We start from the raw sequence: 12,109 nt of genomic DNA, 5'->3' as shown, positions 1-12,109 counted from the left end.
GTGATCAAGACAAAGGAGAGGATTGTGGACTACAGGAAAAAGAGGACCGAGCACGCCCCCATTCTCATCGACAGGGCTGCAGTAGAGCAGGTTGAGAGCTTCAAGCTCCTTGGTGTCCACATCACCAAAAAACTAACATGGTCCAAGCACACCAAGACAGTCATGGAGAAGGCACGACAAACCTATTCCCCCTCAGGAGATTGAGATGATTTGGCATGGGTCCTCAGATCCTCAAAAGGTTCTACAGCTGCACCCTCAAGAGCATCCTGACTGGTTGCATCACTGCCTGGTATGGCAACTGCTCGGCCTCCGACCGCAAGGCACTACAGAGGGTAGTGCGAACGGCCCAGTACATCACTGGGGGCAAGCTTCCTGCCATCTAGGACCTCTATACCAGGGGGTGTCAGAGGAAGGTCCTAAAAAGACTCCAGCCACCCTAGTCAGACTGTTCTCTCTGCTACCACACGGCAAGCGGTACCAGAACACCAAGTCTCGGTCTAAGAGGCTTCTAAACAGCTTCCACCCCCAAGCCATAAAACTCCTGAACATCTAGTCTCACCCCCTCTATACACCAGTGCTACTCTCTGTTGTCATCTATGCATAGTCACTTTAATAACTCTACATGTACATACTACCTCAACTAACCGGTGCCCCTGCACATTGACTCTGTATCGGTACCCCACTGTATATAGTCTCGCTATTGTTATTTTACTGCTGCTCTTTAATTACTTGTTACTTTTATCACTTATCCATATATTTTTTTTAACTGCATTGTTGGTTAGGGGCTTGTAAGTAAGCATTTCACTGTAAGGTCTACACCTGTTGTATTAGGCACATGTGACTAATACAATGAGGTTATATAAAGTTTTCCTTAAAAAAAACTTCTGGGCCTCCCAGGTGGTGCAGTGGTCTTAGGCACTGCATCGCAGTGCTAGCTGTGCCACCAGTGATTCTGGGTCCGAGCCCAGGCTCAGTCATAGCCGGCCGCGACCAGGCGGCCCATGGGGCGGCGCACAATCGGCCCAGCGTCTTCCGGGTTAGGGGAGGTTTGGCCGTCAGGGATATCTTTGTCTCTTCACGCACTAGCGACGCTGGGCGCAGTTCACACTGACCAGGTCGCCAGGTGTTTCCCCCAACTCATTGGTGCGGCTGGCTTCCGGGTTGGATGTGCATTGTGTCAAGAAGCAGTGCGTCTTGGTTGGGTTGTGTTTCGGAGGATGCATGGCTCTCGACCTTCGCTTCTCCCGAGTCCGTATGGGAGTTGCAGCAATGAGACAAGACTAACTACTACCAATTGGATACCACGAAATTGGGGAGAAAAAGAGGGTTACAAAAAATACAAATATATATTTTTTTAACTTCTGTATGGAGGATATAGTAGGGAAAATAAATAACTGACTTTGGATGACAACATTGTTTGCAACACTAGGGCTAATTTCCTAAAGACGTTAAATCCGCTTTGTGTTTTGTTGCTTTGCCAAGATACTAACGAGAATCGCGATACTGGTTTCGTCCAGGCCCTAGTGTGAACAGCAGGCACAACGATTTCCACTAGTTCCCACAGCCACAAAGTCAAAATTGGCTATAACATAAAAATGTATAAAAGCTCAAATGTGATTTTTGGGGTTAATTTACAATTAGGCATAAGGTTAGCAGTGTGATTAGGTTTAAAATAACATTTTTATAAGTGACGTAGAAATATGGGGGGTTTAGGACTTTGTGGCTGTGGTAACTAGTGACGACCAGGCACAACTCCGATAGTGTTTTTCTCAAAGTTACCGAGATGTCACGTGTCCTACTTATATCAGTACACTCATAACAACTTGATCATTATGCAACTTATTTTTGATCAAACAAGCCTGTATATATATATTGTTTGTTCTCCAAACGCTACACACATTGTCCTCCAACCAAAAACTCCTTGCTTGGTGAGCAATTTCCTTTTTTTAAACGCCACCTGCCGGAGAAGACAGATTTTGGGCCAAGTTATAGAGAGCAATAGTAATGCAGTCTTTGTATGCACTAACCCGCCATGGTTCGTTGGACAAAGCCTATAGTAGAAAATGAATAACGTTTTGTAGGGTTTTTGGATAAACGCCGAAAATAAGGTCCGTGATAAGGAGATCTTATGCGTTTTGTTATACAAGACCAGTGTAGGCACATTTGCTATTTAACGCAACAGCTTGAAAAAAACATTAGTAGAGTTGAAAATGCGATGGTATCACATTGAACTTTAGTTTTGTATTCAGTACATAACTTAAGAGAAAAAGTACATTGTGTGCATTGTCATCACACTGATTTTTATCAGCAACAAGTCAGTTTGGAAAATTAGCATATTTTCTTTATGCGGATTTTAGAATATTCACATGAAAATCTGTTCCCCATTGGATGGAAACCTAGCTACTGATAAAACAATTTCCACATGTTTACAGTGTTCGTTACATCAGCTGTTGTACAATATGATACAACAACAACAAAAAAATCACAGGGAACACACAATTTTGACTGCACTGGGCCTTTAAAGGGAAAAAAGTCGGAGTATCAGCGTCACTCTGTTACGGTGGAATTGCCCTACTATATCCTCCATGACAACGTTCCATGGAGGATTAACATTTACCATTCATTCATTCATTAATCTGCAAAGTTGTCGTCACGGGACCACCTCAGTAAGAAAGTATTCTGTCCATAACTTTTCACTTTTGATTCAAGTGTAAACACTTAATTTTTCCAGTTGCTTAACAAAAGTTGGAGTTAGGCAGTGGTAAAGTACAAATCAAACAAAAACACTACTGCATGGAAATGTAGGCCTATACATTATTGCATACAAAGTAAAGGATATTATGAAGACGCTTACAATAATTTTGCATCATTATTATAATCAAGGTCTGCAGAACTTGGTCTAGCATTGTGCTATGGCTAAAACTTGCGCTACTCTCGTAAAAATAAAACATTGTTTAATGCGATGGAAAAGTTGTCCGTTTACTTCGAAAAGGAAAGTAGCAACCATACCTTCTTATGCTATATGTCAAATATCCAATTTTGTAGTGCGTAGAACAACTTATTTGCATGTCCATATCAACATTCATCCACGTTTTCCAGAAGTTGTAGAAGTATTGCTTCTTTACGTACCTTGAAGAGGGACGTCGCAACGGGAATGGGCCATGGTATCAGTCCCCGAAAGTAGGGGCGACACTTTGAGTGAGTTTACGATCTTTTGCATAAATTAATCTATCTCCCCTACAACAGATATGCTTTAATAAAATTGTATTTTAATATAATTAGATTATTTTAAAATATCAAATTAATATACAAGAAGAAGTTAAAAAAGTTAATGCACCCCCAAATCTCCAAACTATTGGGATGTCCCATTCCTTTAGTTTTTTTTTTTCTTAAGAACTTCGACTCTCAATCACATCAAAGAGCAATTTACCGACAGTGATCAGATCCTCAGTGTAATTAATTCCAGCTGTTGGTTTCACATAATTTCAAATATATTGTAACGACCCGGTATTGTGTTCTGTGTTTGTGGGTGTGTTATTGTTCTCATGGCTACTAGCAGGGGTTGAATATGTCAGGACAGATGGAAAGGTTGGGGGGGTATGATGGGTAATACCGCGGGATTTGGAAATGCATAAATAGGGATTACTGTCTCATTGTTCTCTCTCTTCTGTTCGTGCCTTGATCTGTTCCTATGAGAGTGACTCTTGACCCGACAGGGTAACATTGTGTACGTTCGGCATTTAGCGGCGTGGGTTGTGGCCGGAACAATAGCCCAGTTTATGAATAAACCTGTGTTCTGACCTGCACACCTAGAGTCCGTCTCTTTTCCCTTTATGACCCAGCCGGGTCATTACATTGGTGTCAGAAGTGCTTTCGAACTACGGGATCGTGACTAGGCGAGTTAGCTGTTCAGTATAGGCCGGGTTGGCTTTAGCGTGACTCGCATCTACGGTCATGTCGCTTGGGGCGAGGCGGAAAATTAAGGAAGAGTCGGACAAAGTGTCCGTTGTGGGCTCGGGGGTACCCGGTCGGGAGGGTCAGGCGGCGACTGCCGTAGGGAAGCTGGAGAGCCACATGGCGGGAGTTAAATTGTCAGTCAGCAAGATGGCAGAACTGGCGGGTTTTCCTTCGCATCGCTCGAGAGCTGACGTCACGGCGACGGGGATATCGACGTCACCGGGTGCGGAAATGGCTGGGCCTGCTAAGGTAAACAGAGATGGCGGCGACCTATTGCCATTAGCCACGGTAGCGGCTAAACTACCAAAGTTCAATGGACAAGGTAAATGGGAAGTTTTTTTCACTCAATTCGAGTTGTTGGCTAGAGCCGGGAGGTGGTCTGACGAGACGAAAGCGTTACAGCTTGCCCTGAGCCTGGCGGAGGAGGCGTCGGAATGCCTGCTAACGCTAGCCCCGGGCGATAGGGGCGACTACGGTGCGCTAGTGGAGGCATTGGGGGGCCGTTTCGGCAGCGACGCGCAGCCCAACATGCTGCGTATTGAACTGTGTAACAAAAAGAGACTTCAGGGGGAATCATTAAAGGCGTTGGCAAGTGGTATTCTGAGCCTGACCAGGCGGGCTTATGCAACTATGCCGATTGGGGTGCAAGACGAGCTGGCACGGGACAGTTTTATTAGAGCGCTCTCTTCCACCGAACTGGGTAAGCATGTTCAGATGGCGGACCCACCATCTCTGCAGGCTGCAGTGGAGATAGCCAGGAAGAGGGAGCTGATCTGGGGTGAGGGAGTGAGAGTGGAAGTCACCAGTCAACCAGAGGTGAGAGCAGCGGTGGCTGGGGTGCCAGGGGTCACAAAGCCAGAGTGGGTTGACGAGTTGGGCGGGCTGGTCAAGACTGCTTCGCTTGTCATGGAGAGGGGCTCAAGGCAACGTCGCAGTGTCAGCTCAACTCCTATTGTCTGCTGGGGTTGTGGCCAACCTGGCCACATTCAGCGGGAGTGTGGCAGATTCCCCCGTCACCAGGGAAACGACAACGGGTTCTCGCGCAGGGGGCAGCGCGGATCCACCCCCCCGCCCCCGAACCCACTGTAAGCAAAGGAGGTACCCAGCAGCGCAGACAAGAGGGTGGGGTCCTGCTCCCCCAGGGTGTAGCTGCCGCCGTGTTTCCTAGTCCGGTAGTTGTGGTGGGACGTACCACCGTTGGGGACTTCTGCAATGTCGTCGTCAAGGTAGAGGGGGTGGAATGTTTGGCCCTGGTCGACACGGGCTCTACAGTAACCCTGGTGAGACCAGACATACTACCTGTTGGGGTGCGGGTGGAGCCGACCCATGTCCAGCTACGGACTGTCACGGGGGAGCTAGCCCCCATGTTAGGGAAGTGTCAGCTATCTGTGACTGTGGGGGGGAGAACTGTGGGGTGTCCGGTGTGGGTAGCAGCGGTGCAGGACCCCTGTATACTGGGAATGGACTTTTTGAAAAACTGTGGGGCTCAGTTGGACTTAGCGTCAGGTACTTTGAGGCTGTCGGGGGGGCCCACAGTGGGAATGTCGCCTTCGGGAGGGCCAGCAGGGGGCAGGGCTGTTCCTCCGTCTTCCTCCAAGCTTGCAGAAACTCCACCGGTCATCCCGGCTGCTCCCTTGGTCGTTGTGCCATCCCAGCAGCTGTCTCCGGCGGCGACGGCCTTCACTCCCCATCATGGTGCAAGCACAGGCAGCCCAGTAGCCCAAAACACACTGGCCCCTTCAACCCATCAGCCCGACGGGGGGAAGGAGGAAGCTATCGACGCCGTCGAGGCTGTGTGGCTGAAGAACTGTCAGGGTCTGGATGAGGGACAACAGAGACAGTTAAAGCAGCTGCTGTTGGACTTTAAAGATAGCTTCGCTTGGGGGGAAGATGAGGTAGGACAAACGCACCTAGTTCAGCACGAAATAGACACTGGGGACGCCCGACCCATTAAAATTCGGCCCCGTCGTATTCCCCTTGCCAGGAGGGAAGCAGCAGACACAGCTATTGTTGACATGTTGCGGGCTGATTTCATTGAGCCATCAGATAGCCCATGGTCCGCGCCGGTCGTCATGGTGCCTAAGAAAGGGGGTAAACTTAGGTTTTGTGTTGACTACAGGGGCCTAAATTCTGTCACCACTAAAGACTCTTATCCCCTACCGAGGATTGATGAGTCGCTAGACCACGTGAGAGGGTCCTCGTGGTTCTCCTCCCTTGATCTGCGCAGTGGCTACTGGCAGGTGCCCCTCTCGCCAGGGGCACGTGAAAAAACGGCCTTCTCCACAGATAGGGGCCATTGGCAGTTCAAGGTGCTGTGCTTCGGGCTCTGTAATGCTCCTGCCACCTTTGAGAGGCTCATGGACAGAGTGCTGGCGGGGGTTCCGGGAGACGAGTGTGTTGTGTACCTAGACGACATATTGGTGCACGGCACATCGTTTGAGGGGGCACTGGGGGCAATTAGGCGAGTGTTGGAGAGAATCTCGGGGGCGGGGCTAAAATTACATCCGGGAAAGTGCCATTTCATGCAAAGGGAGGTGGCGTTCCTGGGGCATCAGCTGGGTGGTGAGGGCATCAGCACGATGCCAGACAAAGTAGAGGCTGTGAGGGGGTGGCCAGTTCCAGGGGGAAAAAAAGAGGTTAAGAGCTTCCTGGGACTGGCATCCTACTATCGTAGGTTTGTGAAGGGGTTTGCGGGGATAGCGGCTCCTTTGAACCAGCTACTCAAGGAGGACACTGTTTTTCAGTGGACCGAAGAGCACCAGCGGGCGTTTGAGGCCCTCAAACGGGCCCTGATGGAGGCCCCTGTCCTGGCCTCACCAGACCCGAACCGTCCGTTCATCCTGGACACCGACGCAAGCAATGAGGGGTTGGGGGCTGTGCTGGCTCAGCGGGGTCCTGATGGGGAACACGTAGTAGCTTATTACAGCAGGACTTTTGATAAGGCTGAAAAACGCTACTGCGTGACAAGGAGAGAGCTTTTGGCTGTCGTGGCAGCAGTACGCCATTTCAAGTACTACCTGGGGGGCCTGCCGTTTGTGGTCCGGACGGATCACTCCGCCCTGCAGTGGCTTCTCTCCTTCAAAGAGCCAGAGGGTCAGATTGCCCGCTGGCTGGAGGAGCTACAACCCTACGACTTCCAGGTGGAGCACAGAGCCGGCCTTCGCCACAGCAATGCAGACGCCTTGTCCCGCCGCCCGTGTGCTGAGGATGGCTGTGGGTACTGCGCCAAACGGGTGGAGCGAGAGAGAGAACTGTGCAGGGAGGAGGGAGTCACCGCCACGGTGAGTCAGCTGAGTGTGACAGAGTGCCGGGAGCTTGAGGCTGTGGACGTTGGGGAGTGGAGGCGTCGCCAGGAGGAGGACGCAGAGCTGCGTCCTGTGCTGCGGTGGGTGGAAGAGAGAAGACGACCGCCGTGGGGGGAAGTAGCCCCTCTATCACCAGTCACCAAAGGACTGTGGGCTAAATTCACAGTCCTTAGAGTGGCTGAGGGAGTGCTCCAGAGGGGGTGGAAAAAGCCAGCGACTGGAGAAATTACGTGGCAGGTAGTGGTGCCCAAAAGGCTGCAGGGGAGCGTGTTACAGCAGCTTCATGGGGGAGTAGGCGCAGGGCATTTTGGGGTCTCCAAAACGTTAAAGCGCATGCGTAAAGGCTTCTATTGGGCAAGGCACAGGAGGGATGTTGAGGACTTTTGTAGGCAGTGCGACGAGTGTGCTGCTAAAAAAGGACCTCCAGGTCAGTCACACGCCCTCCTACAACAATTCCCAGTAGGGGAGCCCATGGAGAGACTGGGGGTAGACATAGTAGGGCCGTTTCCAATCACAGACAGCGGTAACAGGTGGATTCTAACCGCCATGGACTACTTCACCAAGTGGCCGGAGGCTTACGCTCTCCCAGACCAGGAGGCGGGGACAATAGCTGATGCGTTGGTGGGGGGAATAATCAGTCGGTTTGGGGTGCCACAGTCTATTCACAGCGACCAGGGAAGAAACTTCGAGTCACGGGTGTTCTCAGAGTTGTGTAGACGGTTGGGCGCGGAGAAGACGCGCACTACTCCGCTTCACCCGCAGAGCGATGGGTTGGTGGAAAGATTTAACAGAACATTAGCACAGCAGCTGGCCATCGTTACCTCAAAACACCAGAGAGATTGGGACACCCACTTACCGTTTATTCTTATGGCGTGTAGGTCGGCTGTTCAAGAATCGACTGCGTGCTCCCCAGCACTACTAATGTTAGGTCGTGAGTTGCGCACCCCAGCCGAACTAACGTTTGGCCACCCTCCTGATAATGACGACGGGGTTTTGCCTGGCCCGAACTATGTGTGTCGTCTGCAGAACCGGTTAGAAGCGGCTCACACCTTCGCAAGAGAGCAACTCGAAAACGCAGGGGTGCGCCAAAAGCGCCACTACGACTCGCGCGCTAGGGGGAGGCGCTTTGGAGCGGGAGAATGTGTGTGGCTTCACAACCCCACGCGCAAGAAGGGGCGGTGCCCAAAGCTGGACAGTGCATGGGTGGGGCCGTGTCTGGTGATAGAGAGAGTGGGGGAGGTGACGTACCGGGTGGAGGTTCCCCCACGGAGCAGGAAGGTGGTGGTCCACCGGGATCGATTGGCACCCTACAGAGGGAGGAAAACGGTAGGGAATGGGAGTGAGGGCTCTGATGTGAGCCCACGGGAACAGTCTAACGAGGAGACTCTAGCACAACCTGAGCCTGGGGAGGGGGCTGCTTCTTCGGAGGGCGCTGGAAATGACATTGGGGCAGAGGAGCGTTCTGGGGGGCCACCGCTGAGAGTCACGGGGAGGCCCAAGAGACTGATGCGACCTCCGGGTCGTTTTAAGGATTTTGTTGTGTAACCCTAGGGGCTAGGGTTTAGAAAGGGGGGGGCTATGTAACGACCCGGTATTGTGTTCTGTGTTTGTGGGTGTGTTATTGTTCTCATGGCTACTAGCAGGGGTTGAATATGTCAGGACAGATGGAAAGGTTGGGGGGGTATGATGGGTAATACCGCGGGATTTGGAAATGCATAAATAGGGATTACTGTCTCATTGTTCTCTCTCTTCTGTTCGTGCCTTGATCTGTTCCTATGAGAGTGACTCTTGACCCGACAGGGTAACATTGTGTACGTTCGGCATTTAGCGGCGTGGGTTGTGGCCGGAACAATAGCCCAGTTTATGAATAAACCTGTGTTCTGACCTGCACACCTAGAGTCCGTCTCTTTTCCCTTTATGACCCAGCCGGGTCATTACATTATATAATAGAGTGGCGACTACGTGGTAAAGTTATACCCACAAATGTACGGTGACTGACTGTGTGTGGAGTGTGGACTGCTTGAAGCCCCAGTGAGTGAGTGAGTGAGTGAGTGAGTGAGTGAGTGAGTGAGTGAGTGAGTGAGTGAGTGAGGGAGGGAGTGAGTGAGGGAGTGAGTGAGGGAATGAGTGAGTGCATTAAACCAGAATGCCTACTGTAGCCTACAAACGCTAGGTGTCAGGAGTGCATTGCTTATTACTTTTTGCAGTTTGGTAAAGCACATTGAATACTTTATATCATCATGTAATGTGCTTCCAAATATCCAATATCCACCCAATTCATGTAAATGTCTGATCTTGGTGTTGATATTCCGTATCTGCGATGACTGACTAACTGTACTGTTCCTCTCTAACTTTAAGCATCAGCTGTCAGAGCAGTTTACCGATCACTGTACCTGTACACAGCCAATCTGTAAATAGCCCACCCGACTACCTCATCCCTGTATGTTTTGTTTATTCCATGTGTAACTCTGTGTTGTTGTATGTGTCGAATTGCTATGCTTTATCTTGGCCAGGTCGCAGTTGCAAATGAGAACTTGTTCTCAACTAGCCTACCTGGTTAAATACAGGTGAAATTTAAAAAATTTAAATAAATCCCCATTTTGTTATTTATCCTCTTGCTATTTTGCACCCCAGTATCTCTACTTGCACATCATCATCTGCACATCTATCACTCCAGTGTTAATGCTAAATTGTAATTATTTTGCCTCTATGGCTTTTTATTGCCTTACCTCTCTCCTCTTCTACATTTGCACACACTGTACATAGATTTTTCTATTGTGTTATTGACGGTACATTTGTTTCTGTGTAACTCTGTGTTGTTGTTTTTGTCGCACTGCTTTGCTTTGTCTTGGCCAGGTCGCAGTTGTAAATGAGAACTTGTTCTCAACTGGCCTACCTGGTTAAATAAAGGTGAAATAAAATAAATGCAAATTACAGTGAAGGAAATGCTACAAAACCACAGGCTGCCACTGCCATGTGATCACTGTTTTGAGGTGCTGGCTGTTTTCTCACTATCTGCACTCTCCCTTTAGAGGGTAAGCTAGGTCAAGTTTATTTTCTCATCTTTTGATTTTCTCTGCCCACAGAATTTAAGTTAACACATCCTATGCACTACTACCATTGAGTATAGGCTAAAACGTCTATCTGGATATCATCTATCAATCATCAGATGTTCAGTTTGCAATGGTCTTATTGAAGGACTACCTAGGCCTGATGATTACGCATCAAACGTCAACCTCCAGTAAGGTTAACTCACAGGTTTCACAACCATTCTCGTTGTGAGCAACTGAGTGTACACCAGGTGCCAACGGGTCACAGAGAAGGCTATGAGAAAACGACACAATGTTTGTTCTCATCACTGCTCGCGTAGAGCACAAACGGAAACTGACTGATGCCGCTCACCCTGTCACCTAAAGCGGTGCCTGGCAGTGAGATTAAAGGGTCACGGATCATGCCTCTTATTTCGGTGCCATGATTGACAGAGAATATAAAGTCCCAACAGTGGGGCCCTCAGCATGTCCGTGGTGAGGCCCTCAGTTTCTCCCCTGCAGATAAAACAACTGTCACTATAATGTGAGATGAGTTTTCTAAAAGAAACAATTGATATCGAAGCCTCATCCTTGTAATAGAGACATGTTCATCGAAAGATAAGGAATCTGCTAGGCAAAATCATTAGAGGTGAGATTCATTTTGAGATCTTGTTATTTTGGCAATGTAAAGCGTTTTGATTTACCTTGCATGTTCCAATTAATGTAATTGAAATAACTTAGTTTTCAGTGACTTGATACTTTGTAACACTTTAGATTTCAGTGACTTGAAAAATGACATGACTTCAAGCATTAAACTGTGAAGTTCATTGTCCATTTCAACAGGCTGCCATCTTTCTGAGTAAGCAGAACAGAAAGTCAGGTCAGGGTTTTCCACACTAAAAGGAACTAGTTGGCTGAAGTACAGTTGTGCTATCGGTTCCCACAGACTGGTATCTAATCCAAGTTTCTCAAGCCCTTTTGTAACTGGATGATTCATAGTGAAAAAGAAATTGAAAAACATGTGGGCATGAATGAACATTTGAACTTTCAAGTCATGTAATCAGCCAACAAATTCCCATATGAAAAACACTTATCTTAATAAAGTTTTATTTTGTATCATTCATGGGAGTATCTGTTTTGTCAATTGCAGAGGATGTTATCTTGTTGCAGATAACATTTAGCTACTGTTTTGAATGAAAGTCCAATCATTTTGAGGAAGCAGATAAAAACATTGTTGAGCTTCTAGATCAATTTTGATTGGTAAGTCTGTTTTTATTAAGTTACAGTGACATGAGAAATAAACTGAGAAGTGTTTCTCCTTCTCAATATGTCAGTAAGTAGTGTGAACATTTTATGCCTATAAAAGCTATGAATTATGAAGTTATGTTAAAAATAACCATTTCAATACTATAATTATTGGAACTACTTATGAGGAAATGTTATACATTACTTACTTATTATGCCTTATTTCAATAGGCCTAATATATACCTAAAATCTTTCAACTTTATTTTAATTCTTGTGTTCCTTTAATGTAAAAAGTACACACAGTTAAATGCCCATTGTTAAACTGCAAAAAGACTTAGTAAACTATGACATTGTTTGGAGAAAAGTATCTGCAATAATTGCCAATTATATGAACTCTTCATTTATTACAAAAAACTGTTTATTATAAATGTTTTATAATACATTAAATATAATCTTACTAATGCCATGAACATGGACAACCATTTTGAATATTGTTGTAATGAATTTCACACAGCAAAAAGGAACCATTAACAAATTAATGTTACTCTTAACAAATTGCAATTTATTATTAC

The 12,109-nt window shown here is 47.6% G+C and overlaps 1 protein-coding gene across 1 annotated transcript in view; it reads right to left on the bottom strand.

The window, feature by feature from the left end:
* The window catches only part of LOC129845721 (innate immunity activator protein-like), a 28,532-nt gene extending 25,392 nt beyond the window's left edge, over positions 1-3,140 (bottom strand). The window contains exon 1 of the mRNA XM_055913613.1: positions 3,010-3,140. The gene's annotated coding sequence lies outside the window, so the exon portion shown is untranslated. The remainder of the gene's footprint in view (positions 1-3,009) is intronic.
* Between the last annotated feature and the right edge of the window lie 8,969 nt (positions 3,141-12,109).

Source organism: Salvelinus fontinalis, chromosome 3 (assembly GCF_029448725.1).
Source record: "Salvelinus fontinalis isolate EN_2023a chromosome 3, ASM2944872v1, whole genome shotgun sequence".
NCBI lineage: Eukaryota > Metazoa > Chordata > Actinopteri > Salmoniformes > Salmonidae > Salvelinus > Salvelinus fontinalis.
This window is presented reverse-complemented; position numbering and strand designations above follow the sequence as displayed.